Source organism: Cannabis sativa, chromosome 7 (genome assembly GCF_029168945.1).
Source record: "Cannabis sativa cultivar Pink pepper isolate KNU-18-1 chromosome 7, ASM2916894v1, whole genome shotgun sequence".
NCBI classification, from domain to species: Eukaryota; Viridiplantae; Streptophyta; class Magnoliopsida; order Rosales; family Cannabaceae; genus Cannabis; species Cannabis sativa.
In genome coordinates, this window is record NC_083607.1 from 12,956,472 (window position 1) to 12,969,263 (window position 12,792).

Consider the following 12,792-nt stretch of genomic DNA (forward strand, 5'->3'; position numbering starts at 1 on the left):
CACTATCTCAGTGTTGGGCAAACTAAGAGAATGATTCATGGTTTGAAATATACACTTTTAATTATTATGATATTTCTTTTTGGATACAATTTTTGACAGTTTTTTGCTTTCACATGACACTCCTATGAATGCCACAACTTATGTAATCTTAAAATTTGATTCCAAGTAGACCCTGTGTTTTAAAACTCACTCTGGATATTGTCTTGAAGTTTTCAAGTCATTCTCTAAATGCTAATGTGATTGTGTCTCAGTTTATGTATATGTGATAAATATTTATGTTTGCTATATTTTATTTTTCCATAATCTAGGTATAACATGGAGTGATGATTGTGGTATTGCAGATTCAAAGCCTGTACTTTCAACACAGTTTGTTACAACAATGTTGGTCTTGGATACTTGGAAATGCTTCATGTAGATATATTCATTCCTAACATCATTGGCGTGTTTTCCTTATACATTTGGAGCTCTTTGCTGTGAAGGATAAATATCAAGATGCATGTTTTATTATATGTAATCCCATCATTTGTAGCTTATCCCTTTATCCTATTAGTTACTAATAAATTCATGTATTGTACACAAAAATACTGTTTTAATTCAAGGATTTTATCATAAAATGCAAACTAAGAAGTGTTTCTACTTTCATAATTTACAATTTGAATAGCTAAATAGATAGTAAAGTAAGTGTAATTTGAATAACTCATCTCTAGAGGAAAGCAACAGCAAGAAAATAACACTAATACAATTAGTTTTTTTTGGTATTAAATATGGAGACTTTCAATCCCGGTTTGTAAAGAAAAATGGGATTAAAAGTGGCTTTTTATCCCAGTTTTTTTAGAGAAAGTGGGACAAAAGGTTACTTTTTATCCCAGTTTTTTTTATTAAAAGTGGGATAAAAAGTACTCTTTTATCCCAGTTTTTATGAGAAAACTGGGATAAAAGGGTACTTTTTATCCCGGTTTTCTAATAAAAACCGGGATAAAAAGTATTCTTTTATCCCAGTTTTTTCATAGACTTTTTATCCCACTGCCATATATCCCGGTTTTTATTTTAGCGAAAACCGGGATAAAATGCCTTAAAAACCGGGATTAAAGACCTTTATTTTTAGTAGTGGCCCCATCCCCGTCTAATAACCAACGGATTCAGGGTAAGGGAATACCCATAACCTATGGGGAACCCATCGGGTATCCATTAAGGTAATTAAAGTGAAAAAAATAAATTAATAATTGAAAAGAATAAATTAAACTAATATTCTCACAAATATTTATTATGCAAGCATAACTTAGTAGAAAATAAAAACTAATTATGTCTTAAAGTTTGAAAAAACAAAACAAAAAAATCATAATCCAAGTATAGGATCATAGTCTCATACCTCTCAAGTCTCCCAACAAATTATACAGTAAACAAAGATGAAATTAAGAATCGAGAAGAAAAAATCTTTACACATATAATCCACAATGATCATTAGTTCACTATCGTCATTAGATCTTCATAATTTAAGCATATGATACATAATTTTGATTATGGATGATAATTTTGATTATCAATGATATATCTTTATATATTAAAAGTGCCTATCTAACGGCAATTCTTGGTTTAACAGAATATGCTTTACAAATAAAAGAATATTCTGTTAAATTTAACCCCAAAAACAATCGTCCACCATTTTTTGAATCGTGACTGTCAAATCTACATATTCTCTCTATGAAAACTCTTTTGTTTCTCTTAAAATTCTCACAATCCAAAATCCCAGACACCGGTCTGGCTTTGATCCGGGGATTAAATTGAATCGTCGATCCTTTTCTACAGTTCCTCGGGAAAAGCCTTCGCCTCTTTCTCTTTTTGCGTTTGGATTTTGGTGTGATTGAATAGTGGTTTGTGTTTGGCAACCGCGAAAACAGGTGAAGCGTGATTCTGTAAAAACGACGACGGCGACGACGGATCTGTTGGTGGAGAGTCGGAGTAGCTCTGACTGTCTGGTAGGCCTGGAGTGCTTGCTAGACATAGTCAGAGCCCTGGGTATGGGTTCGTGTCTTTCGGTGGAAGGAGCATCTGCCGGGGCCGGAGGTCTTCTTCCTTATGGTTCGGCTTCACCATCATCACCCGGAGGAAGGAGTAGGGATAGGAGAAAGATTCGAAGGACAATTTCTTCTAATTCGTCTTCTTCAGCATCACCTTCTTCTCCCTATTCCACAATCGATTCACATATAGAGAAACGGCTTCACCGTGTTCCTGGTCGGATTTGCTTGAATGGCTGCTCTGATGTCACCTCGCTTTTCACAAAGCAAGGGCAAAAGGGGGTCAACCAGGATGATATGATCGTTTGGGAGGTACTTTCCGCCATCTCTTTCTTTTTCTCTGATATAATTTTGAGGGTTTTGAAAAGTTTGAGAAGAGATTGATTTGTTAAAAAAGAAAAATTGGTTTTTTATGGTTAAATAATAGTAAGGATTGAATTGGCTTTTATCTTGGAGTGAAGTACATTTTTATTTGGATTGCCATTTGAATCAAGGGTTGCTGTTTAAAAGGATAATGAAAAGTAAATGGCTTAATCATTACACTTTGTAAATATAGTTAATGTTTTGCCTTCTGGGCTTTCAAATCAAGATAGACTTTTATGCTTTGGAATTTATGGTTTTCTACTGCTGTGTTTGCGTAATATATGACTTCGCCTCTTTCTATTTTTCGATTAGTATCTATGTTTCCTTTATCTTCTTCGATTTTCATCGATCGGTTCTTAATTAAAAAATCGGAGAAGAAGATGGTGTCGGCGAACAAGGAAATGGTGGTCTATTGCTTCGATACTCTTGTCTCCTACTACAACAACGAAGAGGTTCCTCCTCCAGCCTTCGATGATGGTCAACAGTAATTATTCTTTTCCGTTTTTTTTCTGGGTTTTTTTTTATTTAATTAAAATATCATAGAATATGCATGTGGAATTTAAATGTTTAAACACCATCTTTTGACTGATCATGATCGTTTCAGCTTAAAAGTTTCTATCTTTTTAAAATGATAATTGGGTTTCATCTGAAATTATTGAAGTGATGAAAGTTTCATAATTTATATTGTGTTGTGTGTGGTTGAGTGGCGTTTAGTTTTTAAAAAGTTTAAACCTTTACGTACTGAGTGGAGTTTAGCTCTAAAGGGCGATTTGGGATTTCATTTTTGTTACTGTTATTGTTATTTTTATGGGTTTCGTTTTGTCTTGGTGTTTGAATTGGCAATATTGCCTTTCCTGGGTTTCCTTGTGAAGACTAAGGGGAGTTTGAACAGTTCATTTGCTTGATCAATTTGAGTTCTAACTGAGGGTCCTTTTTTCATAATGTAGTATTTGTTGTGACTCGATAATGCAACTGAATGGTCAAGTGTGTACTCAATTCAATAAAATCATTATAGTTTTCTTAAGCTTTTCTATTAGTGATGTTCGAACAGGGGAAGATATTACATTGGAATAAAGGCTTAATCTTTGTAGTTAATAGTTTTGTGTTTTTTCAGCAAGATTTGTCACATCTCCAATGTTGAAGTCATTGGAGGTTAAAATTTCAGATTCCCCATATGTCCATTGTAAAAGATAATAACAATCATAGTAAGTTTAGTCACTTTGAAGCATAATGCTAAAATTTGGGAGAAATGGGACTGTCTGCAGTGAAATTCCATTTTGGCTGTACTTCTTTGCCTATGTTGTTCTCTTTCATGGTGCTTATATTATGTTGTTCTGTTCTGTTCTTTTCTCATAATTTCTTAAATGTGAGACATTACAATAAAAAAAGAGGAAATTTTTAGTTTCATGGTCTCTATACATAAATAAACACCATATAAATATATTCTTTTCACATAATTTCTTGTTAATGGAAAAGTTACGAAGTAGAATTGTAGATATCTACATTTTTTTTCTGTGAAAATCATAATATATTTTACTTTGGTCTTAGCCCATTGTTTGTCACTTGGAAAAAAGCTGTAAATGGTGGGGACCTCGTCTACGTGGATGCATTGGAACCCTGGAAGCACGGTGGTTGGTTAATGGGTTCAAGGATTATGCTCTAAACAAGTATCGTAAAAAAAAATGAATTTCATGTATTGTTCTAATGGTCACAAGCCAAATCATGTAAATTCATCTGCTTGTATGTTTACTGTATCTTTCGGTATTTGAGAACTATACCTCACACACAAAATGGTAGAAAGAAACGATAGCCGAGTTACCTCAATTCTGTATTGTTTTAGGAAAATGTACATTCTTGCTGAAATGAAAGACATGAATCGACAGGGACAACATGCATGGGATATTTAGACCAAGATTCTTATAATCTTCTTACTGTCAACATGCGCTTCGTTTTGACCGATGATGTTCTTAGCTTTACTTTGGTGTGATACTTTGCAGTGCTTTGAGGGATCGTAGATTTCCTCCCATACATGCCAAAGAATTGCCCTCTTTGGAGTGTACAGTTTCTGTATTGACTGATTATGAAACCGGTGACAACCATCTTGATTGGGAGGTATGTGTCTCTTCATTTTGGATGTTACCATGTTCTTACTCCAGAAACTTTTAAAAAAAACTTTAAATTTAATTTCTATTTAAATCTTTTGGCAGTAATATGTGATTTGTGTACTTTAGTATATGTTCAAACATTTAATTCCTACTGCTATATATTTGAATGTAAGAACTTTAGTCCTTTGATGGGTTTGGTTATTCTGTGGTGATTGGATCAATCTCTTTATTCAATATGAGATTAGCATGCTCACATAATATACTGACACATATTTATTCAATATAATTCCATGGTACGGGAGATACGATTTCTAATGAAATCCTTAGTTTTAGCATTACTTTTGCTTAATTCAGTTTTGTATATGGTGAAGGCCCTTTTCGGTAGCTTATATAAGTGTTTTTTTAGACCAGGGCCAATAATGTTTGATGGATATTTGAGTAAAGCTTAATCTCTATAAGCTTTTTCGTACTGGTTTAGCATCTTAATCAAATCAATAACAGTTTCAATCTGCTTGGATATAACCTTTTACTGATTTTGGTTTGTTCTATAAACGCGAAGCAAACTCTTATGTTATGTTCAGATGTCATGTTTTTCTTTCTTATTCTAAACTAACTATATGTGATTGTTTTAAACAGAACTACCATGGGAGAACGCTTCAAGGTGCCTTGACTTGTTTTGTTGAGCCCAAATCAATGCTGATCGATCCATTGCAAAAATATCCCAGTCAAAGGAAAAGCAACAAAAGAAGTTGAGTTGATTGCGGAAACAAGAACAAGAGTCTGAAACTTAAGAGCTTGCAGTATGGCATTTGTATTGTATGTGCCGTTTTGTACAGGATCATTAAAGAAAAAAATGCAAGTGCAACAATGTTGTCTCTGCCAACAAAACTCATGGCTAATGGATTATAGGTATACATATTTACTATATTTGTGTAATTAATTATTATGCTATGTATGTATAAAACTCTTGATAGCTCTATCATAAGAAAAAAGATTAAACAACAGACATAAACACAAACACACACACCCACACACATTCATTAACTACTAAGTAGAAAAATGGATTTTAACAAGTTAATAATTTTGTCTACTCTCAAATTCTATTGCACTGTTTTTTTTTTTTTGTCTTTTGTCTTTTCTGTTGGTACTTTACAGAAAGACAAGCGGATTGGTAGATAGATTTTTTTGTTTTTCTGTTTTTGTTTAAATATGAATTTGAATTAAATATATATTTTTTGTATTAAATAAATATAAATTTGTTTTCTATTTAAAAGATATTTGAATTATATTTAAATTACTATTTTTTATTTTTTATTTTTTGAAACAGCTAGATATTTTTAGTTAGGCCTATAAATATCACCATGAATTAAGGAAACAGTTTTATAAGATACTTATTTTTCAGCCTTTCATAAACCACTACCACCATAATACTCCCCATGGTTTAAACTTCAAAGCCAGTACCTCGTTGCACCATTCATGACTTTTGAGGGCAGCACAGTCGCGAGCCACTGTCATTGACCAAGCTAAAATTTTTCAATATTAGTTTTATATAAAGCTGGACATAAACTTAAACATAGCTTTATATACTCTTATTTGAAGATCAAAACTTGGTATATATCCTTGTGTGTCTATACCAACATTTCAAATTATTATTTTCTATTTTATTACTGTGTACTACATTACTATTTTCTATTTTTTCTTAATGCAATCAATGATGTTCTTTAGATGTTTTACTATTTCCTAAGTCCTATTGGCTTTTTTATTTCTTTGGTGTTTGAGAAGTCTATGCAATTTGATTTGGAATTTATTTTTTGTATTAAATAAATATACATTTTGAATGGAATTGGATGTAGAGCGTTTGTATGGTCATTGTCATTTTTTATTTACAATGTCGTTTTTCTTGTAGGTTCCTGCCATTTATTGTCGGTTTAGATTATTTGTGTCGTACTCTCCATTTGAATATCAGGTATTTTTTTTACTCATTTTAATTTATATTTTTTAATGTATTTACTGTGATATTTAGATTATTTGTGTCGGTTAAGCACATAATAACTAAATTAATATTTGAACTTCTTGCATATTCATACTAACCGTTACATATTTTGTATAAATTATTAGTGCAATGACATATGTACAACTCGACGATGGTACAGAGTTGCTAGATGCTGTGATGTTCGGTGATATTGCAGAAAACATATTCTCATGTACTGCAGTTCAATTAAGATCATATTCGGACGAGGTAACTATAAAAAAATAAATATGTAAAATTTATACATTTTCGTACATAGAAATACATTAAAACTTATAACTAATCATTTTTTTTTTACAGAAACATAAGTGGTTTGTCCAAAAAACTACGAAGCAATTATCAGCCAAAAAATGGAGAATTCAGTTGTACGTAGATGCAAACCGAACAATGACTTCAAAGTACAATCAGTTCACCATTCAATCAGTTGAACCAATGGAAGATTAGGCAGAAGTTACCTTTTTTTTTTTTTTTTTACAGTAATTTTATTTTATTTAGTGTTGAGACTTTTCTTGGTGCCGAGCTTCTTTTTCTTTCTCTTGACTTGTTATTTATGGATTTACATGGAGTAGTGTATGCAAGTATTTCATATACCCAATTTTCTAAAAGTAAATAATAAGTATTATTTTATTATGATTTATATATACTTAATTATATTTTACCAACCAATTACAAATATTAATTTGATAAAACAAATTATTCGTATGATCATGCCTTTACATACAATCTAAATAAGAAGAAATAAAAAAAAAAACTAAACTTTACCTAAAACTAATATTTACGTGCCTCGGCACGTAACTCCTACCTAGTATACTATATATAGGTTAAGAATAAAAAGGAAATTATATATATCTATATCGGGGTCGAATATGGTGCGGATAGTATTATCCCCGCCCCCGCCCCATCCCCGCTTCGGGTATTGAAATTATCCCCCACCACCGCCCCATTAACCACCAAGATGGGGAATCCCCACCCCATTAGAGGCGGGTCCCCGCGGTTACCTATCCCCGCGGTATAAATATCCATCTCTATTCCCAATGGTTATCAACTAATAATCTTTTAATAAAAATTGAGAAATAATAACACCATTATTTAAATCGTAAATACAGGAAATAATAAAATTAATTATGTTATGATACTCAATCATAAAAGATTTGATCATGAAACATAGGGTCAATAGCAATCCACGAATCCCATAGATCTGACCACCAAAGAGAGTAATCAAATCGTCCTCATCGGAGTTGCTTTGATCCATCGATGAGACACTAATGAACTAATAAAAAATAAAATTTGCATCACAAGACAATAACTAATCTCATTAATCTTATAAGACAGTGAAAAATCACCATTATTATAAAATAATAAAAAAAAGAAATGAAACTTAATATAATCATAAAACTAAAATTAACAAAACAAAGATTAGAACCCATGACACCCAAATCAACTCTCAAACACTCATATCTAGAAAACCTTTGAATTCTTGACCAAACCTCAAACTCTCACGACATCAAAACTAAAACACTCACCGAAGGACCTTGCTTATCCACCATGAAACTGTACAGTGAGACCACCAGATGCAAAAATCCCCAACAAACAGACCCCTTGCCCATCATCTTAGAGAATAGTCCCTTCGTAACAACCAGGAAATATAAAAGATCCCTAAAGACAGTGCACTATTGACGTCGACACACACCACCCAAACTACACCTATCTAGGATTGGAACTGTCAATGAGAGAAGGAGAAAGAGCCCAAAAAATAGACAAAGAAAAGAGAAGAAAAGATTGTTGGTTTTGTGGTACTAAATATGGTATGCAGCAGAATAATAAATTCTGAATGTCATCGTACCACTCCTCAAGATCACCATAGGTGTATACATTAAATATGAAATAAATAGACAAAAAGAAAGTTTACCTCTTGAAGCTTGTTGAGTCATAAATCTTGACTAGACTTCTAAGCCACACACGCTCCCTAGATTGGCAAGAATAAGAAAAATAATTAAATAATTTAGAGAGACATAAGCAATTTTTAGTAGTTCACCCCTATATTAGGATAGTAATGGGGCTACGTCTACTTTAATTTTTATTTTTCATGAGATGGTAATTACAGTAATAGATTAAGTATCAAAAAACTTTAAACTCTAGAAAGAGAAACTCTGACCTTGTGGGTAGTTTTTTGAATGTGAAAAATGAGCCAAGGTTCTCTACTTTTATAGGTGAAGGACGCCCACAAAAATAGGAAAAAAAATACAAACAAGTTATTTTCCACCATTGATGATGATCTACCAGTGAACTTAGCTTTTAATGGTAATGGCTAATTTTTGGTGCCCGACGGGTCTCACAGCGGGTAACTCGGAGCTTATTTTTGTAACTCCCTTGAGTGAATTTTGATGACGATAACTTTAGAACTACATCTGGAGTGTGAGACATGACATGATAAAGCACTTAAATAGCTTCAAAATACAAGGTGAATCGCATCAATTGGATAAAATTGAGTGAGTTATGGTCATTTTACTTAAGGCAGTTCAGGTCCCAACGCCCCGGTTGACATCCCAGCACCCAAGTTTACATCTGACGTCAACTTGGACACTGGGTAAGTGTAGAAACGTCCAAGGGATGTCCTTTAAGATGCCTAAGTGATAGTTTGACACCACTTAGCTTGACACTAGTTTTTAGAGATGTTGTTTTGCGAAAATGAGAGACTCAAAACTCTTCATTTCTAGTTGTACCTGGAAATGAAAAATGCAAAGTTATGAATTTTATTTTTCTGACTTCATAGATCATTGTATTTTTTAAAAACTAGACGGATGGTTAAAACCTTGGTACAAACATTGGATTCAAGTTGTAGTCATAGCATGCCAACTTATAAGTTTCGAGTTCAAGCGCTTCAACCACGACGTATGGTCCTTCCCAATTAGGCTCGAGTAGTGTTGCTATTGCATCTTTGATGTTCAAGGAATACTTGTCGTAACACCATGACTCCTAGCTTAAATTTCCTATCTTTAACATTGGAGTTATAGTGTTTTGCGACCCTTTGCTGATACGTCGCATTTTTAAGCTCAAACTTTATTTGATCTCTTCAATTCCTTCTAGGGATTTGGCCAGAAGCTGATGGTTAGTATGCTGGTCATATGTAAGTCCTTGATATGATGGAGATGTGAGCTCTATGGGTATCATGGCTTTGTACTTGTAGGTTAGAGTGAAGAGTGTGTGACATGTTTCTTTTTTTTCTATTGTGCGATGTGCCTATAGTACTTCGGGAAATTGTTCAGGCCTATTCCCTTTTTCTTGCTCTAGGAGTTTCTTTAGCGTATCCTTAAGAGTTTGTTTGATTGCTTCCACTTTTCCATTTGGTTGTGGATAGGAAATTGCCAAGAAACTCTTAATGATTCCATGTCTGATACAAAAATTAGTGAAGAGGTTACTGCCAAACTGTGTTCCGAGAAATGATGAGCTCAAAAAAGAAATACTTGTAAAGGCTCATACTACACCTTATTCATTGCATCCAGGCACCACTAAAATATATTAGGACTTAAAACCCTATTATTGATGGTGCATAATGAAGAAAGACATAGTTGACTGTGTGTCTAAGTGCCTAACTTGTCAACAGATCAAAGCAGAACATTAGAAACCGACAGGGTTATTACAACCATTAATGCTTCTTAAGTGGAAGTAGGAGGAAGTTACAATGGACTTTGTGGCTGGTTTACCTAAAACCATGGGAATGTATGATTTAGTATGGGTCATAGTGGACCGCTTCCCAAAATTAGCGCACTTTTTACCAGTGAAAACAACTTATACCGTGGATCAGTATGCAGAATTATATGTAAAGGAAATAGTTTGACTTCATGGAGCTCAAAAATCCATCGTTTCGGATAGAGATCCAGAGTTTACATCAAAATTTTGGGTGAGTCTTCATAAAGATATGGGTACAAAGATGAAGTTCAACACAACTTTTCACCCTCGGAACGATGGACAGTTTGAGAGGATAGTACATATATTAGAAGATTTACTACGAGCCTGTGTTATGGACTTTGAGGGTTTATGGAGTAAATACTTGCCTTTAATAGAGTTTTCCTACAATAATAGCTATCAGAGTACAATTGGGATGGCTTTCTATGAAATGTTTTACGATAGGAAATTTCGTTCCTCGATTCACTGGGATGAGACTAGGGAAAGAAAGTATTTGGGTCCTGATTTAGTTCAGCGAACCAATCAAGCAATATCCAAGATCAAAGCTCGAATGCCTGCTTCACAAAGCAGGCAGAAAAGTTACTCAGATCCTAATTGCATGGACGTTGAATTTAATGTAGGGGTTGGACCATGTTTTTGTACAGGTTTCACCAATGAAAAGTATAAGGCGCTTTAAGAAGAAGGGCAAGTTGAGCCCTAGGTTCATAAGGCCATTAGAGATGCTCAAAAAGGTCATACATGTAGTGTATCGGCTAGCCTTACCACCAGAGAACGCAAAAGAGGAAGCTGAGAAGGCAAAGAGGGAAGCCGAGAACGCAAAAGAGGAAGCTGAGAAGGCAAAAGAGGAAGCCAAAAAAGCAAAGGAGGAGGCCGAGAAGGCAAAAGAAGAGGCTGAGAAGTCCATCAAAGCCCAAGCTGATGAGTTTGAGAGGAAGCTTACTGAAAAACTTCCTGAGAAAGAAGTTGAGACTGTAGAACGGTGCGATAAGATTGGTTTTTGCACTGTATATCGAGCCTGGCTTTGAAACCCTAATATGGATACTAGCTTCTTGGAGGAGCAGGAAGAGGAAACTTTAGCTCTTTGCGAGAAGACTAAGATGGAGGAAGAAGATGGCGAGGTCGAGGAAGAAGAAGTAGAAGATCTGTCCAAATCTCCCAGCATGTAGACTTTGTTTTTATTTATCTCCCTTTTCTCTTTTAGAAAATGGCCCTTTGGCCGAGACAATGGTTTGCCCCTAGCGGCACTTATTTGTAAAGACAAATTTGCAAGGTTGGATGGCCAACTTTTCTTTCTAATGCCTCGCACTTTTTAATATGCGGATGTTGGCTTGCGTTTTATTCACAATATAAACTATCACATGCATAAAGTTTATTACGGGTTTCCATTGCTTGTCCTTTCCCCCGACGTTAAGTAATCAATTTCCTACTTTACGTGCGAGCAGCTTATGTGCTCGTTCCTCATTCTGCGAGCCATCATCAATTCCACCTTGCAATCATCGGAAATGATCTTATTTTAAGAAAATTCAAATATATTTTTAATAAACTTGTCATCTTGTATATATTTTCATTGCTTACATGAGTAGTTAAATTTTCTACCCATGTGTTGGGTTTAAGTATTTTTTCAAAACATTTGGATGTCTCGTTTAATACTTTCCCTTAGCACGAGCCGTTAGTATTCAGCTTTATGCGCTAGTCATAACTTTTGATTTTCCTTTCTCGTCAGATAGGTTATAAATAAAAAATTACAGTTGTTTGATCCCTTTCTCGTCAGAAAGGTTTGATCAAACGATTCGACCCCTCTTCCGTCAAAAAGGTTTGGTCAGGGAGTTACAACAATTGAACCCTCTTCCGTCAAAAAGGTTTGGTCGAGGCCCTTTTAAAAAGTTTTCAAAAAAAAATTATTGTTTTGAAATGATGGGTTTGCATTGTACTATGTATTTTCAGATCAATTCTGATTAATCATACATATATGCCCCTCAAGTAATTTTACAGGATTTACGCTTTGTAATTACTTGTTTGAAAGAAATAATTATTTTATTCACAACGAAAATTCAAAATATTTCATCAGCACTGTGATTTACATTCATTAATCTCAAAAGAACTTCCCCATTTCAATTGATTATTTTATCAATCCTCCGGGAGCGCCTGGTTTCGATAAAACGGGTTTTGATGTTCAAGGTCAATCCCTAACATACACCCCCAATTGTTTTAATATCCATGGTCAATCCCTGACATATCCTGGGGTTCCAGGTGAAGTAATCTTGGTTTTAGATCTGTCTTCGACTGCCACTAGTTGACGTCCAGTTATGGCAACCATAGCGAGCTAATATCTACTGAGGTCGCAATGTTAGGTTTTATGCCCTAAATAAAACTCCATTTCAATGTAATCTATTTTATTCAACATCAATAAAGAAACAGAAGTATTTTTCGTTCATTTGTGTATGTTTTGGTTCAATTTATCAATTGCTTGTCTATTTGATTTTTAAATTCATCTTAAACCATTTTCACATACTTGATCATGTTTATTGTGCTGTCATCACATTGGAAAGTAAACATGACTATGTGAATAAAGTTTCCTAGATTTATCAGACAC

General features: G+C 34.0%; 1 pseudogene; it reads left to right on the forward strand.

Annotated features, from left to right (window-relative positions):
• Positions 1–1,574: 1,574 nt before the first annotated feature.
• LOC115720652 (uncharacterized protein At2g38710-like) lies at positions 1,575–5,460 on the forward strand (annotated as a pseudogene).
• Positions 5,461–12,792: the final 7,332 nt, after the last annotated feature.